Here is a 17,593-nt window from a genome sequence, read left to right as displayed (position 1 = left end):
ATATTATTTATCCAGGACCCTGCTTGAGACAACATCTGTTCCATATTTCTTTTAGTATTACCAATCTTTTCAGGTTTCTTAAAACCCACTTCTAACAATAAACTTGATTTCACAGGACTCTTATTTCCAACACTATGAAACAGGCTTTCTTTGTTGAATGTGTACTCTATAGTACTTAAATTATGAAAATATGTTTTCAATTAAAAAAACTTCATTAGTGGGTATTTAGCTGGATCTTAGTTTCAGAATGTACCAGTGGGGACTGTATTGACATTTTTCTCTTCATGGCTATTTACTAAGTGATTGTCATGGTGTTTTCCATAATGCTCTGTTTGTTATTTTTCTAGTGACTTTTCCTATATTTTGGATTAAAATGATATTCCTTGCCCAAAACTCTCTCCAGCGATCAGACTTTTAACTGTCCTCGAGGGTATCTTAATTGCTTCTCTAATGACTTCATGCAAGAAGCACACACATGCTCCTCCACAAATACAAACCCAGATTTGTATTAGTATTCATTCATTGCTTTCACAGTCCTCTCCATTTGTTAATATTGCTCTATTCATTCATTCAATAAACATATAGAGCACCTTTTATTTTCTGGGCACTATGCTAGGTACTGTGGACATAAATGCAAATATTAGATTTTTTTTTGTCTTCAGTAGAGTGCAATCCAGTGTCTTAGACATATTTCCAAGTTTTACTATGCATGGTGATTAGGTGCTGTGAGGTTAGCAAGTGAAAAGAAATCAGTAGAACTCATAGCTGGAAAAAGTTTGAAGATTAAAAATAAGAGTGAAGACAAGGGGCTTGAGCTATTTTAAAACATTGTGGCATCGAAGCTAGAACCTAACGCTCTTTTTATCCTCAAGGGAAGTCGGGTTATTCTCCCACACTACGTGTACCCTATAAACTAGCTTCACAGCATGACTCTCACATCAGGAATTCTCATTCCTCAGATAAAAGCTGTCATGCACTCTGTGTGAAGAGACCACCAAACAGGCTTTGTGTGAGCAACAAAGCTGTTTATTTAACCTGGGTGCAGGTGGGCTGAGTCCAAAAAGAAAGTCAGCAAAGGGAGATAGGGGTGGGGCCATTTTATAGGATTTGGGTAGGTGGTGGAAAATTACAAAGAGGGTTGTTCTCTGGTGGGCAGGGGCGGGGGCCACGAGGTGCTCAGTGTGGGAGCTTCTGAGCCAGGAGAAGGAATTTCCCAAGGTTAATGTCTCAGTTAAGTTGTGGCAGGAACAAATCACAATGGTGGAATGTCATCAGTTAAGGCAGGAACTGGCCATTTTCTCTTCTTTCCTGATTCTTCACTTGCTTCAGGCCATCTGGATGTATATGTACAGGTCACAAGGGATACGATGGCTTAGCTTGGGCTCAGAGGCCTGACATTCCTGTCTTCTTATGTTAATAAGAAAAGTAACATGAAATAGTATTGAAGTGTTGGGGCAGCAAAAATTTTAGGGGGGTGGTATGGAGAGATAATGGACAATGTTTCTCAGGGCTGCTTCAAGCCAGATTAGGGGCGGTGTGGGAACCTACAGTAGGGGAGATTAATCTGAAGGAAGATTTTGTGGTAAGGTGTGATATTGTGGGGTTGTTGGAAGGAACATTTGTCATATGGAATGATTGGTGATGGCCTGGATGTGGTTTTGTATGAATTGAGAAACTAAACGGAAGACACAAGGTCCAAATAAGAGGAGGAAAACAGGTATTAAAGGACTAAGAATTGGGAGGACCCAGGACATCCAATTAGAGAGTGTCCATGGGGGTTCAGCATAATTCCTTGCTTGGTTGGCAAGTTTTGGGGCTCTATCCTTGAGTGAGTTTTTTTATCTTGTCATATACAAGACCAGATTGATTTAGGTAAAAACAACACTCTTTATTTAAAAATACATGGAGTTTTTTATTTTTTAATTTTTATTTGGCAGTAAGTCAAGGCCTCCGCGATTTTGGAGGAAAGAGAAATGCAAAGCCAGCAACTGCAAAGCCAGCAATTGTTAAAGAAGGATTAGAAGTGGCTAGGAGAGAGTGAGTGTGATTGATAGTGTGGTGGAGATAGCTGGGGAGAGGCAGAGGATGGCATAAGAACGGGAACAGGAATAAGAGTGAGTATAAAAGTAAAGAATAGGACTTCATCAGGGTGAAAGTATTGGAGTGTACCCTGTCAACAAAGATTATCCACTTTAAGAGAGACTTAAGGGTAGTGGTTTGAGGTAAAACCAGGAGATATCAGTCATGATGGTTTGAAGGAAAAGTGTAAACCGGCAGTGTAAATAAGGGCAGGGTATTTACGAGTAGTTGAGAATGGTGAATAGGAGTATGACTAGAGAGAAGACAGTAGGGATGACAAGTTTTTGGGGTGCAGTTCAAGTTGGGCTGGTGTCTGGAATGAGACTGGGGCCTAATAAAATGGAACGTCCATACAGGAGCTCAAATGGGCTGTACTCTGTAGCATCCTGAGGACAGGCCTGAATTCTGAGAAGGGCAAGTGGTAAAAGTATTGTCCAGTCCTTTTTAAGTTGGAGGCTGAGCTTGGTGAGGTGTGTTTTTAAAAGACCAATAGTCCATTTTACCTTTCCTGAAGATTGAGAACTGTAAGGGTTATGAAGGTTCCACTGAATACCAAGAGCCTGAGAAACTGCTTGGGTGATTTGACTAATAAAAGCTGGTCTGTTATTGGACTGTATAGAGATGGGAAGGCCAAACCAAGGAATTATGTCTGACAGAAGGGAAGAAATGATTGCAGTAGACTTCTCAGACCATGTGGGAAAGGCCTCTACCCATCCAGTGAAAGTGTCTACCCAAACCAAGAGGTATTTTAGTTTCCTGACTCGGGGCATGTGAGTAAAGTAAATTTGTCAGTCCTGGGCAGGGGCAAATCCCTGAGCTTGATGTATAGGGAAGGGAGGGGCCCTGAGAAATTCCTGAGGAGTAGCAGAATAGCAGATGGAACACTGAGAAGTGATTTCCTTGAGGATAGATTTTTACGATGGAAAGGAAAAGAGAGGTTTTAAGAAGTGGGCTAGTGGCTTGTAACTTACATGGAAGAGGTTATGAAATGACGACAGAATAGAATGGGCCTGTGAGGATGGAAGGAGATATTTTCCTTGGTCCAAGAACTATTTGCCTTGTGTGGGAGGAGATTGATAAGTGGAAGTTTCACTGGGGGAGTAGGTGGGAGTGACCCACGAGAAGGAGGAAAACTGGCCATGGACAGAAGTTGGAACACTAGCTGCTTTTTTAGCTACCTTATCTGCATAAGCTTTGCCCTGAGTGCTGGGATCTGATGCCTTTTGATGGCCCTTGCAGTGAATGACTCCAGCTTCCTCTGGAAGTAAAGTGGCCTTGAGAAGAGTTTTTATTAAAGAGGCATTAATGATGAAGGACACTTGCTTAGTGAGGAAACCCCGTGAGCTTATATAGCAGCATGGTGGTGCAGTATATGGAAGGCACATTTAGAGTCAGTATAAGTATTGTTGTGCAGTCCTTTTGCAAGAGTGAGGGCTCGAGTTAAGGCAATGAGTTCGGCTTGCTGAGGGGTAGTGGAGGGGGGCAGAGTGGTAGCCTCAATGATAGATGTGGAAGATACTATAGCATAGCCTGCCTTTGCTGTTGAGTGGTGATTAGGCCTGGTGGAACTGCCATCAATAAACCAAATGTGATCAGGGTGAGGAACAGGAAAGAAGGAAATATGGGGAAATGGAGTGAATGTCAGGTGGATCAGAGAGATACATTCATGGGGGTCAGGTGTGGTATCAGGAATAATCTGGGAGGCCAGATTGAAGTCCAGGCCAGGAACAATGGTAACCATGGAAGACTCAACAAAGAGTATAGCTGAAGGAGCCAGGGAGCAGAAAATACATGCATCAGGTGTGAGGAAGAAAATAGATTTTGGAAGTTATGAGAACAGTAGAGAGTGAGTTGAGCACAGTTTGTGATTTTGAGGGCCTCTAAAAGTATTAGGGCAGTGGCAGCCACCACACAGAGACACGATGGCCAGCCTAAAACAGTAAGGTCAACTTGTTTGGACAGAAAGGCTACAGGGCGCAGTCCCGGGCTCTTGTGTAAGAATTTTGACCACACAGCCCTGTACATTGACTATATGTAATAAAAAGGGTTGGGATGAGTTAGTGAGAACTAGCATGGGAGCAGCTTCTAGGGCCGTTTTTAGGGAATGGAAAGGGGAGTGGGGAAAGGATTTAGGATCTATGGGGTTAGCTAGGTTTTTTTTTTGTGAGTTTATATAATGGTTTAGTCAGGATGGTAAAACTAGGTATCTAAAGGCAGAAGTACCTAACCATGCCTAGGAAGGAAAGGAGTTGTTGTTTTGTAGAAAGGGTTGGGGTTTGGGAGATTAGCCAGACACAATCAGCAGGAAGAGCACGTGTGTTTTCATGAAGAATTATGCCAAGATAGGTAACAGATGAGGAAGAAATTTGGGTTTGACTGAAGGAATGGGGGCTGTCTGTGAAGCCTTGCGGCAGTACAGCCCAGGTAATTTGCTGAGCCTGATGGGTGTCAGGGTCAGTCCAAGTGAAAGCAAAGAGAGGCTGGGATGAAGGGTGCAAAGGAATAGTAAAGAAAGCATGTTTGAGATCCAGAACAGAATAATGGGTTATAGAGGGGTTGTAGAGGGAGGTATTGAGGATAGGAGAGTATATGGCTTTGGCACCACAGGGTGGATAGGCAAGACAATTTGGTTGATAAGGTGCAGATCCTGAACTAACTTGTAAGGCTTGTCTGGTTTTTGGACAGGTAAAATTGGGAATTGTAAGGAGAGTTTATAGGCTTTAAAAAGCCATGTTGTAACAGGCAAGTGGTAATGGGCTTTAATCCTTATAAAGCATGCTGCGGGATGGGATGTTGGCATTGAGTGGGGTAAGGGTGATTGGGTTTTAATGAGATACTAACGGGTGCATGATTGGTCACCAAGGAGGGAGTAGAGGTGTCCTATACTTGTGGATTAAGGTGGGGAGATACAAGGGGAGGATGCAAAGGAGGCTTGAACTGGGGAAAAGGGCAGCAATGAGATGAGGCTGTAGCCCAGGAGTAGTCAGGGAAGTAGATAATTTAGTTAAAATGTCTTGACCTAATAAGGGAGCTGGGAAGGTGGGGATAACTAAAAAGAAGTGCATAAAAGAATGTTGTCCAAGTTGGCACCAGAGTGGGGGAGTTTTAAGGGGTTTTGAAGCCTGGCCATCAATACCCACAACAGTTATGGAGGCAAGGGAAATAGGCCCTTGAAAAGAAGGCAGTGTAGAGTGGGTAGCCTCCATACTGATTAAGAAGGGGATGGACTTACCCTCCACTGTTAAGATTTACCCAAAGCATCTGTTATGGTCCAGGAGGCTTCCAAGGAGATCAGGCAGGGTCAGTCATCAGCCGCTAAGCTGAGAAGATGTAGGAAGGAGTCAGTTAGAGAACCTTGGGCTGGAGCTTTAGGGGCTCTAGGAGTGGCTGCTAGGCAAGCTGGACAGTCTGATTTCCAGTGGGTCTCTGCATGGGTGGGACATGGCATAGGAGGAATCCCTGGCTGCAGGCATTCCTTGGCCAGTGGCCAGATTTCTGGCACTTGAAGCAAGGTCCTAATGGAGGAGGTCCTGTAGGAATGCTTGACCATTGTGGCTTAGGCATGTGTGGCTTAGGCATTTTAAAATTCTTGTGTGCTGGAGATGTGGCTGGGGTTTCTTTCACAGTGGAGGCAAGGAACTGCAACTCAGAAATATGTTGCTACTTGGCTGTCTCTACTCTATTATTGTACACCTTGAAGGCGAGGTTAATTAAGTCCTGTTGTGGGGTTTGAGGGCCAAAATCTAATTTTTGGAGCTTTATTTAATGTCAGGAGCAGATTAGGTAATAAAATGCATATTGAGAATAAGACAGCTTTCTGACTGACCCTTCAGGATCTAGGGCTGTAAAGCGTCTCAGGGTTGCTGCCAAACAAGCCACGAACTGGGCTGTGTTTTTATATTTGATGAAAAAGAGCCTAAACGCTAACTGATTTGGGAGAGGTTGGATAAATAAAAAGGGGCATTAACCTTGACTATGCCTTTAGCTCCAGCCACCTTTTTAAGAGGAAATTGTTGGGCACGTTGGGGAGAGCTAGTTGCCGAATGAAACTATAAGATGTAAGCCGGACTGGGTGTGAGGAGGGGAGGTGATAGAAGGATTATAGGGTGGGGGAGCAGAGGCTGAGGAGGAATTGGAGCCTGATTCAGCCTGGCAGGGAGTGACCTGAGGAGGAATAGTCTGGGGAGGAGGGGAGAGGTCAGATGGGTCAGTAGAAAAGGAAGATTGAAAAGACTCAGTGACGCTTGGGGTTGGGACTGAGGGGACGGGCAGGAGGGAAAGAAGGAGGATTTGGGACAAGTCACATTGGAAATAGAGACTAGGGAGGGACCCACGTGTAAAAGAATGCCTGGACGTCAGGCATTTGCCCATTTTACAACAAGAATTATATAGATCTTGTAGGATGGAAAAATCGAAAGTGCCGTTTTCTGACTATTTGGAACCATTGTGGAGTTTGTATTGGGGTTAAGTGGTATTGCAGAAGAAAATAAGAGGTTTAGGTTTTAGGTCAGGTGTGAGTTGAAGAGGTTTTAAGTTCTCGAGAACACAGGCTAAGGGAGAAGGAGGAGGAATGGAGGGTGGAAGTTTTCCTATAGGGAAGGAGGCAAGCCCAGAGAAAAGAGAGGATAGAGACACAGAGAGAGGGGTAGGGGGTGATTGACCCCCAGGAAAGTGGTGCTTGCCACTAAAGGTGAAGGATCAAGGCAGGCTTCCCCATGGTGATCAGACACCTCTGAAACATGGGTGAGTAATCAAGCAGGTGTTCCCGCAGTGATTAAACTCCAAGGGAAGACTGTTTTCCTGAGTCCGTGACTGGCGCCAGAGTTTTGGGTTCACGGATAAAACGCATCTCCTCTGTCTCTACCAGAAAAGGAAAGGAATTGAAATTAAGAGAAGAGAGAGATTGAAGGATGGTGCCAAGATTGAAAGTAGAAAGAGATTTGAGGGATAGTGAGAGAGGCTGGAGAAGAGAGTAAAAAGAGGCCGCTTACCCGATTTAAAATTGGTGAGATGTTTCTTGGGCTGGTTGGTCTGAGGACCCAAGGTTGTAGGTGGATCTTTCTCATGGAGCAAAGAGCGGGAGGACAGGGGATTGATCTCTCAAGGGAGGTCCCCTGCCCAAATGTCATGTGCGTCCATGTGAAGAGACCACCAAACAGACTTTGTGTGAGCAACAAGGCTGTTTATTTCACCTGGGTGCAGGCAGGCTGAGTGTGAAAAGAGAGTCAGCAAACGGAGATGGGGTGGGGCTGTTTTATAGGATTTGGGTAGGTGGTGGAAAATTACAGTCAAAGGGGGTTGTTCTCTGGTGGGCAGGGGTGGGGGTGACAAGGTGCTCAGTGGGGGAGCTTCTGAGCCGGGAGAAGGAATTTCCCAAGGTTAATGGCTCAGTTATGGTGTGGCAGGAACAAATCACAATGGATGAATGTCATGAGTTAAGGCAGGAACCGGCCATTTTCACTTCTTTTGTGATTCTTCACTTGCTTCAGGTCATCTGGATGTATATGTGCAGGTCACAGGGGATACTATGGCTTAGCTTGGGCTCAGAGGCCTGACAAAAGCCTCTCTTCTTTTGGGGCTCTTGCCATCTGGTTACCACCTTCCACCATCCTCCCTTGCTGTTGTTCACCAACACCCCAGTCACTCCACATTTATCAAGAACCTTAGCCCTCTGATCATTTTCTTTCTCACCACCATTTTCCAGGCCAATTTCAATATCAATGCAGACATCCAACAAACTTGCTTCACAGTTCCCTGATTGCTTCACTTCCAGCACCAGCACACCAGGTCTCTCTCACCATATGCATCAGGGCCACACCCCGGACTTTATCAGTGCCTTAGTTTTCTTTCCTGGATTCTTAAACTTTTGGTAGTGCCTTCCTTATCCTCCCCACATTTCTCCCACTGTCTTATTTTCAGCACTCCAGTTATTTGACCACATCAAGGCCACCAACATTTTTACTGTTTACATTCTGTCCTTCTGCCCATTCTTGTCTTCTTTCCTTGACCTGAGAATGCCTAAACCGCATGGCTTGTGAATTCATTTACTTGAGCCTGGGTGCACCTGTTGTAGCACCCGCCAAGAAAAATGCAAAGCTTAGCTCAATCCAGACCCTTCCTATACTCTTACACCTGAGAAGCTTGGCATACCTGGCAAGAAGGAACAATGGGTGTGATGGCATACCCATGGTCTCCAACTCGATCCAAACCCTTATTGCTGCTCTGTAATCGTTCTCTTCTCCAGCCTCACCGTAATTACTTGAAACTTCTACCACTCTCAACTGTCCTGACTTGCTTTGTTACTGATTAGTTTCAACAGATGATTGAAATTTTAATTCATGAGGAAACATATATATATGTTTCCTCATTAAATATATATATATATATATATATTCTCCTATTGAGAGAGAGGAGAGGAGATTTATTATGGGAATTTATTAGCTCACAAGATTTTAGAGGCTGAGAAGTCCCACAGTGTAGCTAATGGTATCATTCAGTCTGAGTTCAAGGCCAGAGAACTAGGAGAGCCCATAGTGTAACTCCCAGGCCAAAGTCAAAGGCCTGAAAACTGAGTGGGGGCAGGGATGCTGGTGTAAGTCCTGCAGTCTGAAGGTCCAAGAGCCAGGAGCTCCCACCAGTGCCCAAGGGTGGGACAAGGTGGGTGCCGGGTTCAAGCAGAGGGAGCAAGTTCGCCCCTCCTCTGCCTTTCTGTTCTCTTTAGGCCCTCGTTGGATTGGATTATGACTGCCCATGTTGAGTGAGGGTGGGTCTTCTTTGCTCACTCCGCTGATTTCAATGCTAATCTCTTCTGGAAAGGCCGTCACAGATACACCCAAAAATAGTATTTTACCAGCTATCTGGGCCTCCCCTAACTCGATCAAGTTGACACCTAAAATTAACCATCACACTTGTATATCCTGAGTCACCTGACTCATCAAGTACCCTCTCTCCTCTGCGGTCAGCCTCGCCTTTTCAGTGTGTTAACACATTCAAACTCCTCTCAGACAGAAAACAGAGACCTTTTCCGATTCTGTTTTCTACTCCAGCTACTTCTCTCTGGTCTCTTCCTTTCATACAAAGTGTCCACAAAGAAAGTAGCATGCACTGTTAGCCTCCACTTCCTCACCTTCTTCTATATTAAATCAATTATTGATTTTAAAATAGATAATCCACATAAAATATGTGTATATAAGATATAAATGATACTTACAATATATGTGCTGCTTAGCTTAAGATTAGCAATGCCTTCAAAATAAATTTGTATTCCTCTTCCCAACTCCTCCTTCACATAAGGGCAATCAAATTTTTGCTTTTCTCTTGTTTCTTTATAATTTATACATAACTAAACAATATACGGTTCAGTTTTGCATGTTTTGATTTTCTGTAAATTCTATCATATTGTTAGTTTTTTTCTGTGGCTTGTTTTGTTTGTTGCTTTTGCTCACAATAGCTCTGTGAGCTTTCTAATGACAAACAGAGCAGCTGTGGTTTATAACTTATATTATCTGAATAGATTATAAATGAACTTTGTTGTTCTAAGTTGCTTTTGTTACATTGAACCACATGAAACTGCAGTTTTTGTAGTTTCACAGCAATTTAATATGGTTTAATCTTTACAAACAATACGCTGCAAACATTCTTGTCTATGTCTCTTCATGCCATGTGTGAACGTTTTTCTAGGCCAGGAGTGAAATTCATAGTTCCAACAGGATGGGCATCTCCATATTTACTGCATCATGTCAAATTCTTTTCAAAAACTATTATACCAATCTAAAACTATTATACCAATCTATATCCCCACCATTAAAGTATAAATGATCCCACCGTTTTACACTTTCAACACATGGTATTTTTCCCTCTGAAAAAATTGCAAAACTGAGAGATATAAAGTTATACTTGGTTATATTTTTAATTTTAGTTTCCCTGATTCGTGATGAGGTTAACTGTGTTTTCACATTTTAATTGGCCACGTGTATTTTCTCTTCCATTCATATTTGTGCCATTTTCTGTTTAAAAATTGTTTAGTAGGAGTTATTGACAAGTTCTGAATAGTAACTTTTTTCAGTGATACAGATTGTAAGTACATCTTTTCACTTGTAGCGTCTATTTAACCCCTCATTTAAAAAAATTATTTTAATTTCTGGGATACATGTGCAGAACATGCAGGTTTGTTACATAGGTATACACATGCCATGGTGGTTTACTGCACTCATCAACCCGTCATCTAGGTTTTAATCCCTGCATGCATTAGATATTTGTCCTAATGCTCTCCCTCCCTACCCCCTCAATTTTTAGTGTGTTTTGAATAGAAGTTCTTAATATTAATGGAGTCAAATTCACCAACTCATTTTTTTGCTTTTTTTGCTTGTTAAATCCTTTCCTACTTGATAGTCATAAAGATGTTTTCCTACTTTGCCATCTAAACTTTTTGAAATTTGACTTTTACATTGAATTCTTTAATTCATTTAGAACAGATTTTTGTATGAGATGCAATACTGCATCTGTCATACATTGTTTCTCCATAAGCATTGTCTATTTCTGGGCTCTCTCTTCACTTCCACTGGTCTATTTGTGTATTTCTGCACTAAAGAAGCCATGATATCTGCTAGGGCAAGTTGTTACACTTCATTTTCTATGTCTTGACTCATTACCACTTCTACCCAAATCTTTAAATCACTCTCAAATTTCAAGGAAAATTCAGTTTAGGTTTCTGGAAGAAATTTCATTGACCCTATATATTAATTTGGGGATAATTGGCATATTTAAAATATTACATTGTGTATCTCTCAATTTAGATCTTTTAAAATATATTTCAAAATGTAAAAATTTCTCCATGAAATGATTGATCATCTCTTGTTAAATTAATCCCTAATTATCTATGTTTGGTTCTACAAATGACATTTTCTATTTGTTAACTTTTGTGTATTGATCTTATATCATCACTTAGTCACTTAGCTAAGCTCTTTTATACATTTGAGTAATCTGTCTAGCCTTCTTTGGGTTTTCTATGAAAACAATAATATCTTCTACAAATAATGAGAATTTTGTTTATTCTTTTCTTATTCTTTATGTGGTTTCTGCCATCCTTAGTTCAATGTTGAATATGCATGGTAATAGTGGGCATCCTTCTTTTGTTCCTTCCTTTAAAGAAAATGATTTTACCACCTCTCCAATGAATATGATATCTCCTTTGAGAATTTTGTATTTACTCTTTTGCCAGTTATGAAAATTTCCTTCTATTCCACGTTCACTGAGAGTTTCTAATGTGAATGAATATTGACTTTCATCTGCAAAAAGAGATGATTTTATAAGTTGTCATTATTTTGTTAATTTACATTAATAGTTTTGATGCTAATTAGCCTTTTATTTTTTGGATAAAGTCAATTTAGTAATTTTTGTGTGTGTTTAATGCATTGCTACATTTAGATTGCTAATATTTTGTATTGGATTTTGGAATCAAGATAACAATCATGGCCTCATTAAACAACTTAAAGAGGAACGTGTCTTTTTTTTTATTTTCTGGAAGAGTTTATGTTAAATTGGAATATTTGCTCATTAAATATATTTAGCAGAATTTATTATAAAACTGTGGACTTGAGTTTTATGTGAAAAGATAGTTTAACTTCAATGTTTAATTAATTTCAATGATTCAGGATTGCACAGGTTTTCTAATTCTTTCATAAGTCAATTTTCGCAAAATATAACTTTCTAGAAATGTGCCCATTTTATCCAAGTTGTCATTATAATTAAAAGTTGTCTATAATATTCTGCTATCATTCTAGTCCTTCTGAAGTTGTTTTCTTGTGATTTGCTAATATTGTATCTATCCCTTTTTTCTTAATTTGTTAGAGACATCTAGATTTTAACTGCTTCAAAGAACAGAGATAGTTTCATTAATTTTCCATATTCTTATGTTTTATTAATTTTTGCTTTTATTTTTGTTATCTTCTTTTTCTACTTTCTGGATTTATTTTTTCAATATTATTCTAAATCATTGATGATTATTAATTTTCATCCCTTATGAAAGTCTATAAATTTCTCTCTGCACTATTTTATCTGTATTCCATGTTTTGATATATAGAATTTTTCATGATTGTTTAGTTCTAACCTTTTCTAATATCCATTTTGATTGCTATTTTGATGTATTATTTAGAAATTTGTTTTTAAATTTCTAAATATATGAGCTTTTTCATAATGTTTTCATCACTAGTTTTAAACTTTATTGTGATTAGAGAACGTGGCCCACATATTATGAAATATTTCTTTCATATTGGTTAACACTAGTTTTATAGTTTATTATGTGGCTCTTATATACTTATATGGTCAGTGTCACATGTGCTTAATTCTGTGGTCTCTAATTGTTTCATGCTTTATTCTACATACAGCAATTAGTTCAAGTATGTTGCGGTCTTAACATTTTTTATGTATTACTGTTTTTTTGTGAGAAGATACGTTTTTGATTTTGTCTATTTAATTTCTGAATTGCCAAGCACTGTGTCTCAAAAGCACACACGATGATCCATGAATCTCTGCTAATATTTACTATATACAATTTTGAATTGTGAAATTTGGTAGATGGTAATTTAGAGTTACTCTGTCATTATGTAGTCATCCTCTAACTCAAATTATGCTTTTTTACTTGAAGGTCTATTTTATCTGATAATAATATAGCCACAATATATTTTTTTACCCTTTTATTTAAAAATGTTTTGTGTCTTTAAGATTCCTCATGTATTTTGATTAATTCCTACCATCTTATTTTGTTCTTTCCTTTCCAGCTTAATACAGTTTATAATTAATCTGTATCTATTTGCACTTCCTATAAGGACTTTAGCATGCTTTAACTCTGAGCATGACCTTTCTGACTTAGTCTTGTTTTTGTTTCTCCAATTTCTCTGCGGTGAGCACTCCCTAAAGTGACCCCCTATGAGTCACGCCCTTGCACAATTTTCTCTGCTTAAGTGCGGACAGAACCTGTGCCCTGCTTCTAACCAATGAAATACAGCAAAGACAATGGGACATCACTCCCTTAAGTTATTTTATATGATAAAAGTGATAGGATGCCACTTTAATAATTACTTATCATACACATCCTGGAGAGAAATCCTTTTGGTGGCTTGAAGAAAATAGCTGTCATACTGTGAGAAGGTCTATGGGATGGGGTGGCCTTCCTGCAGCTGACAGCTAGCAAAAAGTGTGGGCCCTCAGTGTAGAGCTTAAAGGAAATTAATTCTGCTAACAACCTGAATGAGCTTGGAAGTGGATTCTTCCTCAGTGGCCGTCCAGGTGAGAACACAGGCTGTGAGACCAGATCAGGGAACCCAATTAAACTGTGCCCAGACTCATGACACATGGAAACTTAAGGTCAATAAATTTGTGTTAAGCCACTAAATTTGTGGTACTTTGTTACACAGAAATAAAAAATTAATATACTCTAAAATTAGACATTATTATTGAGTATTATATTTAACATTTGTTTAGATTTACTCACATTTACCACTTTATTTTCGCTCACCCTTTCTTCCTGAACTCAGTTTTTCTGAAAGCATTTTCCTTATTTCTGAAATACATATTTTAGAAGCTCCTGTAGGGAAAAGACGTTTGTGAGGACTCTCTTGATCTTTTTTAATCTAAAAATGACATACAATTTTACAATTCTAGATATGTAGCTATAAGCATTTTTTCATGGATTTAATATGATCTCACAGTTTACTGGTTTCATTGTTGTTGTTTAGAATTCAGCTATCACTGTAAATATTTTTTTGGAGGCAATATTTTTCTCTCTGGATTTTTAAAAGTTCTTTTTCACTGGTGTTCTACAGTTCAGTGAAGACTGGGATTTGTTTTGCTTTCTAAATCTGAAGATTTATGTCATCTGGAATTCTGGAATTGCTCAGACATTTTCCCTCTGAAATTATCTCTCTTTCATTTCTCTGATATTTCCTTGTGGAATTCTGATTTGGATATATGTTGTATCTTACAAATTTTTTTATGTCTCTCCACTGCTTTTATACTCCCTCTGTTTCTCTGTGTTCCGTTGGAGCCAACTACTTCAGCTTTATAGTCTAGGTTTGTCATTCTATCTTCAGTCATGTCTAATAGGCTAAGCAGTATACCTATTGAATTTTTAATTTTAAGTACTGTAATTTTCATTTCTGAATGTCCTATTTTTAGTTTTTATTAGAACTGCCTAGTCATCTTTATAGTCACTTCTTCCTCATTCATGTATGTGACTTTTTTTTCCAACTTTAATTATTCTTTTTCTTTAACTTTAAATACCAGTTTTGCAGTATAAATGTAACTAGTTCATTATCTAGGGCTGATTCTGTTGTTTATTGTTTCTACTGAAATTGACTCCTATTTCTTCTTTCATTTTGTAATTTTAGATTCTGGGATAATGTTGGGACTTTATAAATGGAAGTTCTTTGAGGTTGACAGTTGATTCATCTAGAGAAAATTATTTGCTTCTGTCAGGCAGTTAAGGAAGCTTCAAACCTAGGGTGGCAGGAGTCTTTTTCAGACAATGCAGTCGGTGAGATAGGGAATCCTGTATTAGTCAGAATTGTACAGAGATTAATAGGATGGATGGGTGGATGGATGGATAGATATATAAGAGAGATTTATTAGGAGAATTGGCTTACACAATTATGAAATCTGAGAAGGTCATCTGCAAGACGGAGAACCGGAAAAGCTGATGGTATGACTCTCAGCACAAGGTCAAAAGCCTGAGAACCCAGGAACTGCCGGTGCAAATGCCCGAGTCCAATGGCTGGAGAACCTGGAGTTCTAATGCCCAAGAGCAGGAGAAGAAGGGTATCTCAGCTTGAAGAAGGAGAACAAATTTGCTTTTCCTTTGCATTTTCATTCTATTCTAGTCCTCAGCTGATGGGATGGTGCCCATCCACACTGAAGGCAGATTTTCCTTACTCAGTCCACTGATTCAAATGCCAATTTCTTCCAGAAAACCCTCACAGATGCACCCAGAAATAATGCTTTACCAGCTATCTAAGTATCCCTCAATCCAGTCAAATTAACACACAAAATTAACCATCACAGACCCTAACCTAGGGCCATTTGAGGACTAGCTCTGACTTATAAATTCTCACAAGATGCTCAAAAAATTCATCAGTTTTATTTGTTTCTTCATTCAGGGCAGGTTGTTTGTAATTTTTATTTTTTTCCTAATTTGCAGTTTCACTGAAGATGTAATTCATTATGGGTTCCAGAATTTGAATCTAACTCTCCCACTGTGCCGACCTGAGTTGATCTGTGTCATAACTGAAGCCCCAGGCCCCTGGAATTCACAGATGATTTCACTGCTTACAATTCTCTGAATTGGTCCTTCCCAGAACCTTTAGCCTCTGATAACTCCAATGGTTTCCCTTACTCTTTCCAACGCAGGCATGCATTTAAATGTGTTTTTCATTTTGTATCTACTACTTTTAGGTGCTTTGTAGCAGGATAGATTTTCAGGATATTTACTCTGCCAATACTGTTGGAAAAGGAAGTCTCTGTCTACTCTTCACCTTCCTGTAACCCAGTTTTGCCCCTAGCATTTTACAGATTCTATTCCTGCTAAGGTCACCAGTGACATCATAATTCCTAAGTAAATACTCATCAGACCTTTTCTCACTCGGTAGCTTTCGAAACCTTCGTCCACTCTTTCCATGAATCACCCTTCTCCCTTGTATTATCTCATAATATTACACAGGCATGCATACACACACACGCGCGCGCGCACACACACACACACACAAACCTTGGCATTTGCCGTTATGAGCTCTTAGGATGTTATTTTCACACTGCCCTTCTTTCTAAAAAGGTCTACTAAGAAACATTAAAACAAAGAAATTTTCCTAATCCTCTATCCAATGAGATCCTGAACATACATCTTAATACCGCTGTCGCTTATTGCAAGAACCATTTGTCTCTCAAGTCTGCTCTGCCATTAATCTATTTTTTCATTAAAATTTATTATTTTTTTTATTTTTAGATATGGGGTCTCACTGTGTTGCCCAGGCTTGCCTCAAACTCCTGGACTCAAGCAATCCTTCTGCCTTGGCCTCCCAAAGTGCTGTGACTATAGGTGTGAGCCACTTCACCCAGCCTTCCCTTTTTGTCTGGAATAATATTCCTTGCCTTAAATTCTATTTTGTTTCATATTGGTTGCATGTTATACATTTTCCATTCTTTTACTTTTCTATATTCTTCTATATAAGGAAAATCTCTTGAAAGTAGCATATTTTTTTTTCCAATCTAGCGATCTTTAGCTTTTAATTAGAGTACTTACTTTGTTGACATTTCATGTAATTACAAACATATTTGGGTTTAAATCTATCATCTTACTACTTTTTTTTAAATTATACTTTAAGTTCTGGGGTACATGTGCAGAATGTGCAGGTTACATAGGTATACATAGGTATACACATGCCATGGTGATTTGCTGCACCCATCTACCCTAATACCTATGTCATCTACATTAGGTATTTCTCTAATGCTATCCCTCCCCTAGCCCCCAGCCCCCGACAGGCCCCGGTGTGTGATGTTCCCCTCCCTGTGTCCATGTATTCTCATTGTTCAGCTCCCACTTATAAGTGAGAACATGTGGTGTTTAGTTTTCTGTTCTTGTTTTAGTTTGCTGAGAATGATGGTTTCCAGCTTCATCCGTGTCCTTGCAAAGGACATGAATCCAGCAGCACACCAAAAAGCGTATCCACCACAATCAAGTCAGCTTCATCCCCGGGATGCAAGGCTGGCTCAACATATGCACATCAATAAACGTAATCCATCACATAAACAGAATCAATGACAAAAGCCACATGATTATCCCAATAGATGCAGAAAAGGCCTTCAATAAAACTCAACACCCCTTCATGGTAAAAACTCTCAATAAACTAGGTATTGATGGAACATATCTCAAAATAAGAGCTGTTTATGACAAACCCGCAGCCAGTATCATACTGAATGGGCAAAAACTGGAAGCATTCCCTTTGAAAACTGGCACAAGACAAGGGTGCCCTCTCTCACCACTCCTAGTCAACATAGTATTGGAAGTTCTGGCCAGGGCAATCAGCCAAGGGAAAGAAATAAAGGGTATTCAAGTAGGAAGAGAAGAAGTCAAATTGTCTCTGTTTGCAGATGACATTAATCTATTTTTAAAATGTGCCAGCCCCTCTTAGAAGTTTGCCTGTTGCTTAAAATCCTATCCATTACTGATTTTATTACACTCCTGCTTCAAAGTTGATTCATTTGCTTAGAATTACTAATAAATGGCTAGGTGCCACTTTCAACGGCAAGCTTACAGTTCTGTAGAAGCTATAAAAGTCAACTTCAGAAGAGCTGCCGTAGGGTGGCTTGGGTTGGGAGGCTCTAGAGCTATAAGTCACTTCACCACCAGAATGCCAGATCAAGGGTCTGCTTTTTAGTTGCACCCAACAGACGGGAAGCAGGCTTATCAGTGACTCTTTAGCAACGGCTAATAAAGAAGATAGCTTAGATGTGGAATCTCAAACAG

This window comes from Gorilla gorilla, chromosome 6, assembly GCF_029281585.2.
Source record: "Gorilla gorilla gorilla isolate KB3781 chromosome 6, NHGRI_mGorGor1-v2.1_pri, whole genome shotgun sequence".
Classification (NCBI taxonomy): domain Eukaryota; kingdom Metazoa; phylum Chordata; class Mammalia; order Primates; family Hominidae; genus Gorilla; species Gorilla gorilla.
The sequence above is the reverse complement of the archived record's forward strand: the minus strand, read 5'-3'. Positions refer to the sequence as shown.